Here is an 18,840-nt window from a genome sequence, read left to right as displayed (position 1 = left end):
AACAATTCATACATATATGAACACATCCCTGTACTGAAATGAAGAACAATTCATATACATATGAACACATCCCTGTACTGAAATGAAGAACAATTTATACATATATGAACACATCCCTGTATTGAAACAAAGAACAATTCAAGCATATATGAACACGACCCTGTATTGAAACAAAGAACAATTCAAACATATATGAACACACCCCTGTACTGAAATGAAGTGAAAATCATTAAGGCACTGAAATGAAACATACTGGTAATTCATACATTTATATGAATGTATTCCTGTACTGAAATAAAATATAATTCATTAATGCATATGTGACAAATCTGTTTCTAAGCAGAAGACTTTAGCAATTGTCCATTGTAATAGCAACATAGAGGAAACTAGTGCAACCCCTGGTTGTAATGTTTTTAGGCAAGTCATGGAAACTTGAGAGAGTATACTAGATGGGGAAAGCTCAAGAAACCTAGTAACTTTGTTGTTGACCTAGAATGACCTACATAATTATTCTAGAGACAAAACTTTTGACAAACTAGTATGAAGATCAGGTGGAAAATGTGTTTTCTAGGAAGATAACAAGGTTTTTCAATGATTTAACCTAGTGACAGCGTTTGAACTTAGGTATCTCATTTCTTAATTGGCCTAGATTTCATACACCCTTGAATTGATGAATCAAGTGGGTATTGTAGTCCCTAAAAGTGCTACCAAGGTCTTTCTATGATAAGACCTACTTACCTAGTTCTTGATAACCAAATTTTGTTCTTGACCTATATTCAAGAAAATCAAGTACTTTTTTGGCCATTTTTTGCAGATGTATAATGTTTCCTCTAGCCAGAAATAGCTCTAGTTTCCCTATAATCATTACATTTTCCCCTTTAAAGGTCATGGTAACCCTTGGAATTGTATGAAAATCTTTTGTAATACACATAAGATAATATTTTTAGAAAACTGGCATTTAAATACTAAATTTAAAGAAACTTCAGTCCCAATTACCAACCTCGCTGATTCAAAACACAATTATAGCGGCTATTATATGTTACACTAACCATTTATTTCTGACAGCTGGTGGTTGATAAGGATCATCTGTTGTAGTGCACTTTACTTTATAAGCACTATTTCTTGCAAAGTATGTTTGACAATGAACAAAAATATCAGTCATTATGTCTTACATTTCACACATGTCAACAAAATTGACTAGATTTGATAGAGATGACATTCCCACAAAGTTTTATGCTGAATACTGTGACCTCTATAGTGTTAACAAGGTTTTCCTATTAATTGACCCAATGACCAAGTTTTTGACCCCAGATGACCCAGCATCAAATTTGTTTAACACTTTGTTAAGAGTAACATTCTGACCAAGATTAATTAAGAGTAGGGCACAACTTTGTTAACAACCAAATGTTTGACAGAAGACAAAGGGCTATCATAATATCATAACGTTTAACAGAACTGGGACACTGATGCCAGTGAATGGGTGAGTGCAACAGCTCTTCCTATTCTTCAAACAGGATGAAAGGTATTTGTTTTACTTACATTATGTGTAATCATCAAACTGTCATAACCATACACTGCCATCTCTAGGAGACACTCCATATCCGAATTCCGCAGTATTTTTACATAGTGCTACAAAAGATAATACAAATATTGTATGATGTTTTTTTTCAGACATACATACTGGTTGGGAACCATTTTCCGGACACATTTTCATATTTCGGCTCAATTATTTCCTAAATAAATATTTGACATAAATGAAGCCCACACTGCACAAACTTCAGCTCCTTCCACATCTGATGCCGTAATCAGCATCACGTTGTGACGTAAACTATGGGTTCCACGGGGCCTCAAATAGGGTCACTAAAAGAAGTTATTTTCCCCGTCAGGTAAACCAGTAGCCGGACAAATGTTTTGACGGTGTTTTGCTGTTAAGTTGATATCTAAATAATAAAACTATTTCTACACATTTCTGTATAATTCATCTCTTCATAATTGAACACGAAACATAACCCCAGGTTCAATAGAAGCTATGAAAGCAAACCAAGGTTGACTATAAAAACTCGAATTTCGTTTAACACGAATTCTTGATAATTCCAATAGATATAGAATGAAATGAGTGCAAAATTCGACAGCCCTGCACCTTACCTAACTTTTACCGTGAAATCAAAAGTAGAACATGTTATCAGCAGACACTCATTATGTAGTTAAATTATTTATTCCCCACTTGATACCTAGGCAACTGCGAACTACAGCGCATGCGCAATGCTATCTTCATGCCCCATTTAGACAGAGAGTTGTTTTGTAAACGCAGGTGAGTTATCATCAAAAACCCAAACATTATACAGCCTTATGATATAGTGGTTTGTTGTAAACATGAAGAACAAACATCTTAATTATCTAGATGAAACAATTAAAGGAATAACAATGAAATAAAGCGGATATCACATGTGTCCGGAAACTGGTCCTGTCCGGTCGTGTCTGGAAAATGGTTCCCAACCAGTATAGATCTGTAACATACATACTGATACAAACTTGGCTTGCTCCAGCACTGAGGCTCTAGCGTCCATGCTTAATTAATCTGCATGGTCCTCAGCAATCTTCATTATATTTCATGTTTGGAATGCTCAATACCCTGTATAACCCGAGTGTTTTGCTTATCACCTTGAGACTTCAGGAGATTGTTGTTTTACAGTAGTAGTACCAAGTATATAAGTAGTAATTTCAATAACTAAACAAATAACATGCAATAATAGATATATTTAAAGCAGTAAAGCATAGAGCTTTACCTTATCAATGAGGTCTACAACATCTCGTCTCCTAGCAAATCTGGCAACATCTCGAAGATTGCATCCAGTCTGTGAAATAAAACATTTAAACTTTCTAAAGTGTTTAAATGAGAAAGTAGAAAGATACCTAAAAGACAAGTAATTCTGTGAAAAATCATTTTAACGCTAAAACAGTAAGAGACTTAATTGTGGTCCTGTTATGTTTGAATGAAAGCAAACCAGTAGAAAACAGTAGTCTTCCTTCAATATTTTCTGTGACTGTAACCCCATAAAACAAGTCTTGTCAAAGGTATTCCATTCTAAGGTTTGGCAGTGTTCCCTTCCTATCAAGTTTGACTGAATTCTAACCAACAGTGTGGGAGAGGCAGTAAGAGTACGAGGGGCATTCAATAAATTCCCAGAAAAGAGCTCTCAATTCTTCATGTATCATCAAAAATAAATGAAAATGCTATAAAATGTAGATTAGGGAATACTAAGTTGATATGTCAAAATTAGATTGTCTTTGGATAAATAATAAGTAAATGCGAGTCCCCATGGCAACGTCATGTGACGTCATCCGGCCCAATTTTGTCTCTTTTTCTATTTTACATGCGCTAAAACATTACTTGCCACTTACCTATTTTTCAAGCTACCTTTTCTTAAATTGGGTGAATATTGATATGTAAAGTAAGCGTTACGCCAATAACGTCAAATTATAAATGTGACATCACTGAAATATTTGGCAGGCATATTGAGTTGGTCGTCGCTTGAAAATCAGTGTTGAACGGAGATGTGAGATAACATTTTGTGTTTTGAATGGAAAATCAAGGAAAGAGACAATCGCTATGCTGAAAAACGTTTAAGGGACAATGCCCTGGAGAAAACAAACTTTAATAGTGGGACGTGACGTTTAAAAGTGGTCAGGCTGACGACTTGTGTTACAGACATGAAAAATAACGTTCAGTCACATTTAATAAATTAAAGAGCTCCTTGATAGGGCATCAGTTCAGTGTCCAATTTCTTCAATACGACAGGAACATCATATGAACAGTATTTATTCTTAGGAAGGTGTAAAATGCATTTACTGGTGATAAACACTGAATCAATGGTAATCACGAGTAGTATTGATTAATTGAGTGTGATATGACAGCATCATAATGACGTTGGGCCGCTTTTGAGGTAATGGCGTTGCCTAGGAGACGACAAATAAATACTGTGCATGTTCTGAAATCTGTAATTTAGGTACAGTAAAACACCGCTCGCTCGAGGTCGCAAGGGGATGAGCAAAATGCTCGAGTTATCCATGGTTTCGAGTGACCCAAACATTGACCAACATATGAAGAAAACTGAAGTTTGTTTTACGGTCATCGGGACCGTTTGCTGAGTAAACGGTGATGCGTAATGATAACATACTTGTGACATTTTCGAAAACAAACGTATTACAAACGTTATCTATTGATAGACGTTTCAATATGTAATTTGTAAATGGCACATGCGAAGAAACAACTAAGATATTTTTTAAAATTTTTATTCATCAACAAGTGCATATCATAATTATCGTCTCAATTTTATGAAACGGCTATATTATTTCCTTCATTTGCATGCAAACAACCGCTGATTAAATTACTAAGATTTCGATCCGCAGAAAAGATGATTTAAGTTATCAGTAATTGATCGATATTTGATCAATAAAACTTTTCTTTAAGCTTTTAACAATAATTAATCTCATCATAATATCAAATATACCGACAAACAAACATTTATTAATAAGATAGTCTGGGAATAGACTACTACGCAATTCTCACGGTGTGTGAAAATGTTTAATTAACCGATACATTCTGACCGCCGAAGGTGTGAAAAATTTTGACACCTCTGCTCGAGTTAGCCAGAAACAACAAAGAGTAAATTAATACACAGGGACCAGGTGTCATGCTCGAGCAATCGAGTTATCGGTGCTCGACCCAGCCATGGTAATATCACATAGAAAATAGAAGGAAATCGGCCGGGACCACATGAATTGCTCGAGCGAGCCAGGGTGCTCGAGTCATCGATGCTCGAGCGAGCGGTGTTTCACTGTATTTGAATTCTGTATGTTCACATCCGTCTTATTTTCAAATTTTAGCAAAATGAGACTAGAAAAAAAGAAATGAGAGCACTTTTCCAGGTATTTATTGAACACCCCTCGTACAGGGATTATTTATGTTTGGGTTTTAAAATTAAATACTGTGCAATAGCTTCATATCATGTTTTGTAAATAAATGCTTTGACTTTCACATTTTAAAGGGACTTGCCTCCTAACCAATGTAAATTGTCATAGAAGGAAAACTCATCAATAACAAGAGCTGTTTGTAGAACACATATACCCCTCATGTTAGCCTGTTAGAAGCATTATGTTACTTTCGGCCAAACTATACTATAACCTTGACCTTTTACTTAATGACTTCAATATCAACAACTGACCAACAACAGACAATCTTCCTATGACATTTTAAGACCATAAATCCAAGAGTTTTTCAATAAATGATCAGAAACTATTATCAATTTCAAGGTCACTGTGAGGTAATGAATCCCAATACAATAAGAGTACTCCTAACCCTAACCAAAACTAATCATCCTATTCAATTTAAATCAATTTAATAGCCAAAAGCCCAAATGTTATCAAGATAGTGATGGGAAACCATGTTCATTATCAAGGTCACTGTGAACTTGACTTTTGACACATTGATCCCAAAATCACTGGGAGTCCATTTAAACAAGTACATGTACAGACCATCATCCCCTGAAATTGGCAATCAAAGTACCAAGCATTCTGTATTTTCAGTCTCAAGATCAATACGACCTTGACAATATAGATATTGAGCTGAACTTATTTAAGTCTCAATGTCACTGTGACCTTGACCTTTGATCTACTGACCCTAGGGTTCATCTACTGACCACAGGCAATTACAAGTTGTAGGCTAAAGCATTCCCTAGCTTTTGACTGGATACCAAATGGTCTACTGACAGAAAATCAGATTAAGCTGCAGACATAAGCAAAACACTACATCTCCTCTTCTACAAAAAGAGTCGGGGCATTAGTCATAAATCAATGAAAACAGTTAGTGACCCTGCTTACGGGCTTGACCTCAGATATATGTACCTGACTCTTGCATGTGACTTATCATGCTTGTTATTTGTTTTTTTATTGTTAATTTCAAATTGCTAGAATCATTTAAAAGTTATGTCTGAGACTAGAAATACTATATACCAATGTGAATGACCTTGACCTTGCATGTAAGGACCTGATTCTTGTGTGGGAAACACCTTATTATGCTTAACATCTGTATTTAGCTTCCTTTGTATCAATATTTTTTTAATACATCAAAAGTTAAAGCTCAGTCACAAGATACTGCATATAAATGTGTATGGAAAGTACTAAGTTACCTTTGACCTTGACCTAAAGGACTTGACTCTTAAAGATGAAACACCGTCTTCATCATGCTTAACATCTAGGGGGCATAAAAAGGCTTTCAACTTTGCCCATTTTAAATAAAAGTAAACAGTAATAATAATTATATAAATTTTAAACTTACACAATCCCTTACTGTAATATCAGCACCTTGTTTCAGCATATACTGGAACATTTCAATTGGAAGCTCTCTGTTACATTTGTCTAAGGCATAAATGAATGCTGTCCTTCCACGCTGAAATATATAAAAGCGGGCCATGATGCCCAAGTTGTTCACCTGACTTTCATTGTCCAACCTTGAATATATATCATAATAAACTGTGGCATGGAAGGCAATAATTGTGTTTAGTAAGAAACTAGATGAACAAACTTAAGGTTTCATACAGATCAGTTAAAAATCTGATTTCAAAACGTTAATTCTTTCTATAAGATGACCTAGTAATCTAAGTTTAATACCAAGGGAACATTGTTTTCAATGAACTGATCTAGTTACCTAGTTCCTGATACTTGATAACCCATTTTAAAACTTAAAACAACTATTCTGACAAACAAGCAGAAAAAGTAACCTCTAGTATGTTATAACAATGTTTTTATACAATGTAACACAGTGACTTAGTTTTTCACAGCAGGTAACCCATCTTTGAACTTTATTTAGGATATCTGACAAACTTTTATGAAGATCAAGCAGAAAATGTGGTCTCCTTGTGTTAACAAGGTATTTCAACCTAATGATTTTGACTTCATGCCTTGCCCTAGATTTCATAGTGACAAACTGACAAACTTCTATGAAGATCAGGTAGAAAATGTGACCTGCTGTGTTATGAAGGTTTTTTCTATGATTAGGCCAAGTGATTTAGTTTTGGACCCAAAATGACCCAGTTTGAAACAGGAACAAGACTTTATAAAGAGAAACATGGCCTGAAGAGTGTTCACAAGGTTTGCCTGTCATTTGACATAATGACCTAATTTTTAATAGGATTACTCGGTTAATCGGATCCGATTAGATTACTAGGTGAAACCGGTTTCAATTTTGCAAAACTGCTAATTGCTCTCAAAAAATAAACATCACGAGTCGTACTTTATCTTTATACATTTCTTTGACCAGCACATAGATCCACAGTATATTTCCGCTAAAACACATCAATTTGAACATAATCAATAGTCTTGGATTTGCATGTCGTGATATATTTGAAATAAAATACACCAAGATATGACTTATTAATTGTCATACTGCTTGCAAACGATAAAGTCGGTAAGTTTCTAATGAAGTCAGCTGCTGGAAGTACCTTGGTATGGTCGTCAGGAAAGGAAACAGCATTTTTAATATGGCGGCCAATTAACCAGTTCGATTGGATTTCAAACAGATGATTAACCAGTTTCAAAATTTTGAAATCGTCCCAGCCCTAATTTTTAAACACAGAAGACCCAATTTTGAATTTGTCAAACATTCTCACCAAGTTTTATCAAGACTGGGCTAAAACTGTGACCTCTACAGTGTTAACAGTAGCAAGACAGTTACAGTGACCCTAACTCAATCACCTGACCTTGACTACTTGAACTTGAATATATGTATGACACACTGAACCATAAATATAAATGTGTTTTGTATTAAAAAAACAACACAAAACAGGTCATGTGCCTCCATTTGAACAAATACGAGGGAAGAACAATTAACAACCAAGATTAATGAAGCTCCACAAACAGTTTAAAGGAAAGACTTTTTTAATTTAAGCCCTAGTGTCCCCTTTAAGGGACAAAATGCCCCCACTGGAAGAAATTTACCTGAGGACAATTAACAATGCTACAGACCAAGTTTAATGAAAACCTGTCAGGAAGTTCCTGTATACACTCTATCCAGAACAATGGAAAATGCAAGAAAGTATACAGTGTAACAGATGTTATTTGAAGAAAATGTTGATACCAGTGGACAGATGCCAGTGGATGAGTGATCCTGATCACTCACCTTGACCACTTTGTACTTCAGTGTGATAATATGTAAAACTAAACTGCATGAAAATACCTTAAGTAAATCCAAACTTGTGCAAAAGAATAATAATCCATAAATCTGCTCTTTATAAGTCACGTTTTTTCATATCTTAAATGTGCAGGGCTACATGACTGTGCAATATCATAGAGACAGGAGAGACTGATATTGACCACACTGACTGAAGTTATGATGACACATTACTTCACTTACCTTATCCTTCAGTGTGAAGTCAGCTCCTGATTTCAGTATATACCATGTAATCTCTACCGGCACATCCTTATGAAAGGCTTCAAAAAACAGAGGTCCCTAGAACAAAATAAATGGAAAACATATCAAACAGAATTTAATATTATAATTTGTTAGCTTGAAGGTAGTTCTGCGTGTAACTTCATTTATCCTGATAACATAGAATAAAGCCAGGACTCAGTATCTGGAAATAAAAATCGTTTTATGAATTAATGGCAACCTATGAGTAAATTTATTAAAACGGCAATGCAACTATCTTTATACAGATTAAATATGATTTTGAAACTTTTGATACCTTAAGTTAAATAAATCCAAAACAATGTCTTCAAATCAGCGTGCAGACTTCTTTAATCACAAGCACTTATCTCAACAACAAGCACATGAACCTATACATTTTATTTCACTATATTATAGACCATATATTTATTTACGTCTGTGAGACAAGCACATGAACCTTTACATTTTATTTCACTATATTATAGACCATATATTTATTTACGTCTGTGAGAAGGTTCATTAAAATCTACAATGTAGAAAAATTTCTATTCACAGTACTGCACACTGACACCCATTATTGAAATGTTTGCGAGGGATAAATTTTTCAAATCAGTCTATCAAAACAAGAGGGCCATGATGGTCCTATATCGCTCACCTGAGTAGGGTTGCTTGCTTGAACAAATTTCTTAGCTAAAGCTTTAAAAACAAGAAAATTAGGAGAGTGGGTCAAGGTAAAGATTATGCATGATTACAAAATCTGTAAAAAATAAAAATTACATGTGGTCGAAATCCTTTTGCTGTTGGTTAGAAAACAAAAAGTAGGTCAGTAGGTCAGATTGATGGTCACTGAAAGTCTGTTTAAAGAACGGCATGCAAAACTATACATGTCATCAAAATTTCAAAGCTGTAACTTAAAAAAAACAAGAAAGTAGGTCAGAAAGTCACATTCAAGGTCACTGAAAATCAGTTTTAAGATCGGTGTGCAAAACTGTACATATCATCCAAATTTCAAGGCTGTATCTTTAAACACAAGAAAGTAGGTCAGTAGGTCACATTCATGGTCACTGAAAGTCAGGTTTAAGCTCAGTATGCAAAACTTTGTATGTCATCCAAATTCAAGGCTGTATCTTAAACAAGAGGGCCAAGATGGCCCTAGGTCGCTCACCTGAGAAACACACCATAACACAACATATTAAACAGAGTAAACATGTTTGACCTAGTGATTTCATGGAAAAAATATTCTGACCAATTGTCATTAAAATTGGAGCAAAAATCTTGAGTATAAGTAAGTATTTTCTTTGATTTGACCTAGTGACCTAGTTTTTGACCCCAGATGACCCATATTCGAACTTGACCTAGATTTCATCAAGGCTATCATTCTGACCATATTTCATGAAGATCAATTGAAAAATACAGCCTCTATCGCATACACAAGGTTTTTCTTTGATTTGACCTAGTGACCTACTTTTTGACCCAAGATGACCCTTTTCAAATTCGGCCTAGATTTCATTAAGGTTATCATTTTGACTTAATTTCAGGAAGATCAATTGAAAAATACAGCCTCTATCGCATATACAAGCTTTTCCTTTGATTTGACCTAGTGACCTAGTTTTTGATCCCAGATGACCCATATTCAAACTTGACCTAGATTTCATCAAGACAATCATTCTGACCAAAATTCATGAAGATTAATTGAAAAATACAGCCTCTATCGCATACACAAGGTTTTTCTTTGATTTGACCTAGTGACCTAGTTTTTGACCGCAGATGACCCATTTTCAAACTCGGCCTAGATTTCATCAAGGTAATCATTCTGACCAAAATTCATGAAGATTAATTGAAAAATACAGCCTCTATCGCATACACAAGGTTTTTCTTTGATTTGACCTAGTGACCTAGTTTTTGAACCCAGATGATCCATTTTCAAACTCGGCCTAGATTTCATCAAGGTAATCATTCTGACCAACATTCATGAAGATTAATTGAAAAATACAGCCTCTATCGCATACACAAGGTTTTTCTTTGATTTGACCTAGTGACCTAGTTTTTGATCACAGATGACCCATATTTAAACTTGGCCTAGATTTCATCAAGATAATCATTCTGACCAAAATTCATGAAGCTTAATTGATAAATACAGCCTCTATCGCATACACAAGGTTTTTCTTTGATTTGACCTTGTGACCTAGTTTTTGATCCTAGATGACCCATTTTAAAACTCGGCCTAGATTTCATCAAGGTTATCATTCTGACCAAAATTCATGAAGATTAATTGAAAAATACAGCCTCTATCGCATACACAAGGTTTTTCTTTGATTTGACCTAGTGACCTAGTTTTTGACCCCAGATGACCCATTTTCGAACTCGGCCTAGACTTCATCAAGGTTATCATTCTGACCAAATTTCATGAAGATCTGTTGAAAAATACAGCCTCTATCGCATACACAAGCTAAATGTTGACAGACGACAGACAGACGACAGACAGACGACAGACAGACGCCGGACATTGAGCGATCACAAAAGCTCACCTGAGCATTGCTCAGGTGAGCTAAAAACAAAAAAGTAGGTCAGTAGGTCAAGGTAAAGTCAAATGACCCCTAATTACTTGGGGTCATACGGTAATTATAACTAAACAGTCTGGGAAATATGATCAGATAATTTTTGAAGTATTTTTTCCTATATAACTCATATAAAAACTATATGACCTTCAGGGGGGAACCTCTTTTTACCCCAGAGGCATAATTCAAACAATCTTGTTAGAGAGCCTCTAGGCAATGTTACATACTGAATATAGGCCTTGAACTTTCAGTCAAGAAGATTTTTAAAAGTTTTTTTCTATGTAAGTCTATGTAAAACTTGGGACCCCCGGGGCGGGGCCTCTTTTTACCCCAGGGGCATAATTTGAACAATCTTGGTAGAGAACCACAAGGCAATGCTACATACCAAACATCAAAGGCCTAGGTCTTGTGGTTTCAGACAAGAAGATTTTTAAAAAAAAATCCTATTTAAGTCTATGTAAAACTTGAGACCCCCATGGCGGGGCATCTTTTCACCCCAGGGGCATAATTTGAACAATTTTGGTAGGGAACCAAAAGGCAATGCTAAAACCAAATATCAAAGGCCTAGGTCTTTTGGTTTCAGATGAGAACATTTTTTAAGTTTTTTCCTATACAAGTCTATGTAAAACTTGGGACCCCCGGGACGTGGCCTATTTTCACCCCAGGGGCATTATTTGAACAAGGTTTATAGAGGACCATTAGATGATGTCACAAGCCAAATACTGAGCCTCTATGCCTTGTGGTTTTAGACGAGAAGATTTTCAAAGTTTTCCCTATATAAGTCTATGTGAACAAGGTGACCTCCAGGGCGGGGCCATATTTGACCCTAGGGGAATAATTTGAATAACCTTGGTAGAGGACCACTAGATAATGCTATATACCAAATATAAAAGCCCTATGACCTGTGGTTTTAGACAAGAAGATTTTTAAAGTTTTTCCTTTTGGTTGCCATGGTGACCAGTTCTACATGGAATTCAATTCTTTAAAAAATTTTTTAAGAAGACCATCCAAGGAATGGTCTAGTACGAGATGTTGTTTAAAGGAAAGTGTGGAAGGACGCTGGACGGTGAGCAATCACAATAGCTCATCCTGAGCTTTTGGCTCAGATGAGCTCAAAATCAAGTACATGATCCTTCTTTTTTATCTGCCAAATTTTTTAAGTTTAATAAGAAGTTTTGAAAAGTCATGGTTTAATCAAATTCTATATTATAAAAAAAATTGATATGAACATGCAGAACTACCTTAAGTCATGCAGGTAGCTGGATATCGTTCTAGAAAAAACATATGACAAGTACTGATACCGAGGGCTGTATCATGATATATAGCAATACTGTAGGCTGTATGCATCATGATACTCAGGGCTGTATCCAGATATATTACAATACTGAGGGCTGTATCTTAATTTATCATGATACTGATGACTGTATCATGATGAATCATTATAAATACTGAAGGCTGTATCATGATATATCATAATACTAATGGCTGTATCATGATGAATCATGATACTGATGACCTTATTGTTACTGATGGCTGTATTGTGATGAATCATGATACTGATGGCTGTATTGTAGCGAATCATGATACTGATGGCCGAATTGTAGTGAATCACGATACTGATGGCCGTATTGTGGTGAATCATGATACTGATTGCTGTATTGTGATGAATCATGATACTGATGCCTGTATGGTAGCGAATTATGATACTGATGGCCGTATTGTGGCGAATCATGATACCGATGGCCGTATTGTGGTGAATCATGATACTGATTGCTGTATTGTGGTGAATCATGACACTGATGGCTGTATTGTGGTGAATCATGATACTGATGGCCATATTGTGGTGAATCATGATACTGATTGCTGTATTGTGATGAATCATGATACTGATGCCTGTATTGTGGTGAATCAAGACACTGATGGCTGTATTAGGGTGAATCATGATACTGATGGCTGTATAGTGGGGAATCAAGATACTGATGGCTGTATTAGGGTGAATCATGATACTGATTGCTGTATTGTGGTGAATCAAGATACTGATGGCTGTATTAGGGTGAATCATGATACTGATTGCTGTATTGTGGTGAATCAAGATACTGATGGCCGTATTGTGGTGAATCATGATACTGATTGCTGTATTGTGATGAATCATGATACTGATTGCCGTATTGTGGTGAATCAAGATACTGATGGCTGTATTAGGGTGAATCATGATACTGATGGCTGTATTGTGGGGAATCAAGATACTGATGGCTGTATTAGGGTGAATCATGATACTGATTGCTGTATTGTGGTGAATCAAGATACTGATGGCTGTATTAGGGTGAATCAAGATACTGATGGCTGTATTGTGGTGAATCATGATACTGATTGCTGTATTGTGATGAATCATGATACTGATTGCTGTATTGTGATGAATCATGATACTGATTGCTGTATTGTGATGAATCATGATACTGATAGCTGTATTGTGGTGAATCAAGATACTGATGGCCGTATTGTGGTGAATCATGATACTGATTGCTGTATTGTGATGAATCATGATACTGATTGCTGTATTGTGGTGAATCAAGATACTGATGGCTGTATTAGGGTGAATCATGATACTGATGGCTGTATTGTGGTGAATCATGATACTGATGGCTGTATTAGGGTGAATCATGATACTGATGGCCGTATTGTGGTGAATCATGATACTGATGCCTGTATTGTGGTGAATCATGATACTGATTGCTGTATTAGGGTGAATCATGATACTGATTGCTGTATTGTGGTGAATCATGATACTGATGGCTGTATTAGGGTGAATCATGATACTGATGGCTGTATTGTGATGAATCATGATACTGATGGCTGTATTAGGGTGAATCATGATACTGATGGCTGTATTGTGATGAATCATGATACTGATGGCTGTATTAGGGTGAATCATGATACTGATGGCTGTATTGTGGTGAATCATGATACTGATGGCCGTATTGTGATGAATCATGATACTGATGGCTGTATTAGGGTGAATCATGATACTGATCGCTGTATTGTGGTGAATCAAGATACTGATGGCTGTATTAGGTTGAATCATGATACTGATGGCTGTATTGTGATTAATCATGACACTGATGGCTGTATCATGATACACTGTGATACTGAGGGCTGTATCATGATACATTGTGATACTGAGGGCTGTATCATGATACATTGTGATACTGATGGTTGTATCATGATACATTGTGATACTGAGGGCTGTATCATGATACATTGTGATACTGAGGGCTGTATCATGAAACATTGTGATACTTATGGCTGTATCATGATACATTGTGATACTGATGGCTGTATCATGATACATTGTGATACTGAGGGCTGTATCATGATACATTGTGATACTGATGGCTGAATCATGATACATTGTGATACTGATGGCTGAATCATGATACATTGTGATACTGATGGCTGAATCATGATCCATTGTGATACTGATGGCTGAATCATGATACATTGTGATACTGATGGCTGTATCATGATACATTGCGATACTGAGGGCTGTATCATGATACATTGTGATACTGAGGGTTGTATCATGATGTGTCGTGATTCTTAAGACTAAACATGATACATATCATTTTTATTATTATCAGTTTCTATGTATTTCTCTTTATGTTTTTTCAAAGCTCACATCTGATTAGTAAATACTGTAAAGAGAATGTTTCTGTTTGTGATTGCATTTATTTTCCACATTCTGAAAGGATCAAATAATCAGGAAATTATATCTTAAACTGTTTTTACTAAACTGATATGTCCTTGGTATAAATAACTATTTTCGCTAATTTCGCATGCGGTACAAGTGGGACAGGTAGTAATACGTGACATGTGATATCTAGTTTTAGCTACACACATACCTAAGAATTTTATCAATGTGCTCAATGGAGATAAATAGCTTGTTTTGCTCTAGGCTACAATAGAATTATAATATGAAGTGTAATGGCTGTTGGACTAGACATGAAAGAAAGTTCTACTCAAAGTTTTGTCTAAATGTAAATGATGATTTTTTCATGCTTTCATTTTGTTACTGTCAATTAAAACTGTTTTTAAATCATTTCTGGAGTAATTTTTATATCCTAATGATTAAGTGTAACGCACCCAGAAGTAATTATTGACTCGTACACTGGTATTTACATCTGCACCAGCATCGCATAACATCTGCACAAACTTTATGTCCTTGAACTTTATACAGTACTGTAGAATGTGCTTCTTTACTGATATCTGCAAAATATAAAACAAAATAATGTAGTGTTACCTACGTGCAATGCAACTGATTTTCCAGCTTTTCTCAATCAAAATAAAATCATTCAACTATTTTCAGGTCTCTCAGTGTTACCTTAACCTTTGACCCAAATCATGTGTTTTTCTGGAGACTGAGTACAATCATAGCTCAACAGGTCAATGCTTTATCATGGAGTAGCTGCCAACAATTCTGCTACAGGTCAATGCTTTATCATGGAGTAGCTTGCCAACAATTCTGCTACAGGTCAATGCTTTATCATGGAGTAGCTGCCAACAATTCTGCTACAGGTCAATGCTTTATCATGGAGTAGCTGCCAACAATTCTGCTACAAGTCAATGCTTTATCATGGAGTAGCTGCCAACAATTCTGCTACAAGTCAATGCTTTATCATGGAGTAGCTGCCAACAATTCTGCCACAGGTCAATGCTTTAACATGGAGTAGCTGCCAACAATTCTGCTACATGTCAATGCTTTATCAAGGAGAAGTTCCCAACAATTCTGCTACAGGTCAATGCTTTATCAAGGAGTAGCTGCCAACAATTCTGCTACAGGTCAATGCTTTATCAAGGAGAAGTTCCCAACAATTCTGCTACAGGTCAATGCTTTAACATGGAGTAGCTGCCAACAATTCTGCTACATGTCAATGCTTTATCAAGGAGAAGTTCCCAACAATTCTGCTACATGTCAATGCTTTATCAAGGAGAAGTTCCCAACAATTCTGCTACAGGTCAATGCTTTATCAAGGAGTAGCTGCCAACGATTCTGCTACAGGTCAATGCTTTATCATGGAGTAGCTGCCAACGATTCTGCTACAGGTCAATGCTTTATCATGAGAGTAAGTCTGCACAGCAAGATTTCTGGTCTAACAGGTCAATGCTTTATCATGGAGTAGCTGCCAACGATTCTGCTACAGGTCAATGCTTTATCATGGAGTAGCTGCCAACGATTCTGCCACAGGTCAATGCTTTATCATGGAGTAGCTGCCAACAATTCTGCCACAGGTCAATGCTTTATCATGGAGTAGCTGCCAACAATTCTGCCACAGGTCAATGCTTTATCATGGAGTAGCTGCCAACAATTCTGCCACAGGCCAATGCTTTATCATGGAGTAGCTGCCAACGATTCTGCTACAGGTCAATGCTTTATCATGGAGTAGCTGCCAACGATTCTGCTACAGGCCAATGCTTTATCATGGAGTAGCTGCCAACGATTCTGCCACAGGCCAATGCTTGATCATGGAGTAGCTGCCAACGATTCTGCCACAGGTCAATGCTTGATCATGGAGTAGCTGCCAACGATTCTGCCACAGGCCAATGCTTTATCATGGAGTAGCTGCCAACAATTCTGCCACAGGCCAATGCTTTATCATGGAGTAGCTGCCAACAATTCTGCTACAGGTCAATGCTTGATCATGGAGTAGCTCCCAACAATTCTGCTACAGGTCAATGCTTTAACAGGTCAATGCATTATCATGGAGTTGCTCCCAACAATTCTGCACCTACTAATCAACACTTTTTCCAGCCACACTGACATTCTGACCTACTGGTTCAAACTTCTAACCAATGTCAGTCTGAAAGATGTTATCTGTAGATCCAAGTATTCTGTGTAACTTACTAGTGAGTCTACCTGAAGTTTCTGTAAATCACTGTGAGTGTAGAAAAGGATACTTGCAGATCCAGTATTTTGTGTATAAAATCAGAAATTATCTGCTGTAACAACACACATAGTTATTCACACCTGTATAAAACAATCATCTTTTGCTTAAATAAGTTTAAACTACAAGAACTGAGAAACTAGCAGACCTTTGGAAAGTTAAGCTTTCAAATAAATGCCCAAACTTAGTGGTTGAGCTGTCAAGGTAGTCAACATTAGATTATAATATTGATCAACTGTCAATGTTCTACTGCTGTAGCTCCTTGTTGCTGTTCTTCCTGTTGGGTGTATTTGAGGTAACAATGGATGAAATAATGTCCAGAAAAGTAAATCAATCATAAAATAGTTTTCCTAATTTTGACACTATTATAACTTTGAGCACACTAAACAGGTTACTGTTGCATACCTCGTTCAGGAAATTAACTTTACACCTAGTCTTCTTGAGAGCCTCTTTCACCTTTTCATGATTTCCTTCAAATACTCCATATATCATATCCTAAAAAAGAAAATCACTACAATATATTATGACAATTTAACATTGCCATTAAAATATACCAGATTACTTTTATTTCTGTACCTATTTAAGCATTCACACATACACAATTTAGCAATTTAAAACAATAGAAGTTTAAATAAAGAAGGTATGTCTGATAAAGCAGCTCATGAGAATTCATTAAAAAAAATTCTAACTGAAACTCTGCTATACATGTTATTTAATCGCATAGACAGAAAAGTTAACACCCCCATCCCTTGATGGTGTGTTGCAAGCAAGTGGGTATGTAATTTTGTACGCTATGACCTTGACCTCTGACCAAATAATTTTTTGACCTTTGCCACTGACCAGTCACTCATTCTATGAAGTCTGATGACTGTAGGCCAAAGCCTTCTTTAGTTATTGAGCAGAAACAATTTTCAGTCTAGGGGTCATTATACCATTGACCTTTGACCAACTGGCCCCAAACCAGTGGGGTCATCTACTGGCCAAAGGCAATCATCCTAAGACTGAATGACAAAATATTCTTTAGATATTGACAGGAAACAGTCTTAAGTCTCTGTAACACTGACCTTTGACCCACTGCCCCCCAAAAAACAACAGGGGTCATCTAACAAGACTTAGGTCATTGTGTTCTTTAGAATTTTTGAGTGGAAAGCTCTTTCAGTCTAAAGGTCACTGTGACCTTGACCTTTGACCTACTGACCAAAAAATAACACAGTTTGTCTACTGACCACAGGCAACTTTCCTATGAATTTTGATGACTGTAGTCAAAAGCATTCTTTAGGTATAAAGCAAAAAAACATTTTTAGTCTCAAGATCACTGTGATTTTGATGTTTGACCTACTGGCCTCTAAAATAATCCACTGACCACAGGCACACATCTTTAGAAGTTTGACCACTGTGAGAGCAAGGATTCTCTAGGTATTCATGTGATATGAAACAGTCTTCTAACAGGAGGATATCATCAGACAGACAAACATATATTGGGTAAAAAGCATTTGAAGTCTCAAGATCACTGTGACCTTGAACTTTGACCCTCAAAACAATATGGATTATTGACTGACAATAAGAAATCATTTCATAAAGTTTAACAACTAATTTTTCAGATAAGTTTTTTTCTCAAGCCAAAGAATGTTGTGCATCATAACAAAGCATGCACATGCTCTCCAATAAGAACATTTAATGGGCAATCATCCCATTTAAAAAAAAAACAAGAGCTGTCACTAATGGTGACAAATGCCCCGCAGCGCCTTGACCTTTGACCTGGTGACCCCAAAGTCAATAGGGTACTCAATAAGTACTATTAGCATGTGAAGTTTGAAGGTCCTGGGTGCAGTGGTTTGTGAGTAAAGTGCCTTCATGCAAAAAGTTAACATTGTGACGAACAAACGAACGAACTAACGAA

At 36.2% G+C, this 18,840-nt stretch overlaps 1 pseudogene; it reads right to left on the bottom strand.

The window, feature by feature from the left end:
* Window positions 1–18,840, bottom strand: part of LOC128550544 (putative ankyrin repeat protein RF_0381) — a 91,855-nt pseudogene that overhangs the window by 27,486 nt on the left and 45,529 nt on the right.

The sequence above is a fragment of the Mercenaria mercenaria genome, chromosome 18 (genome assembly GCF_021730395.1).
Source record: "Mercenaria mercenaria strain notata chromosome 18, MADL_Memer_1, whole genome shotgun sequence".
In the NCBI taxonomy this organism is placed as follows: domain Eukaryota; kingdom Metazoa; phylum Mollusca; class Bivalvia; order Venerida; family Veneridae; genus Mercenaria; species Mercenaria mercenaria.
This window is presented reverse-complemented; position numbering and strand designations above follow the sequence as displayed.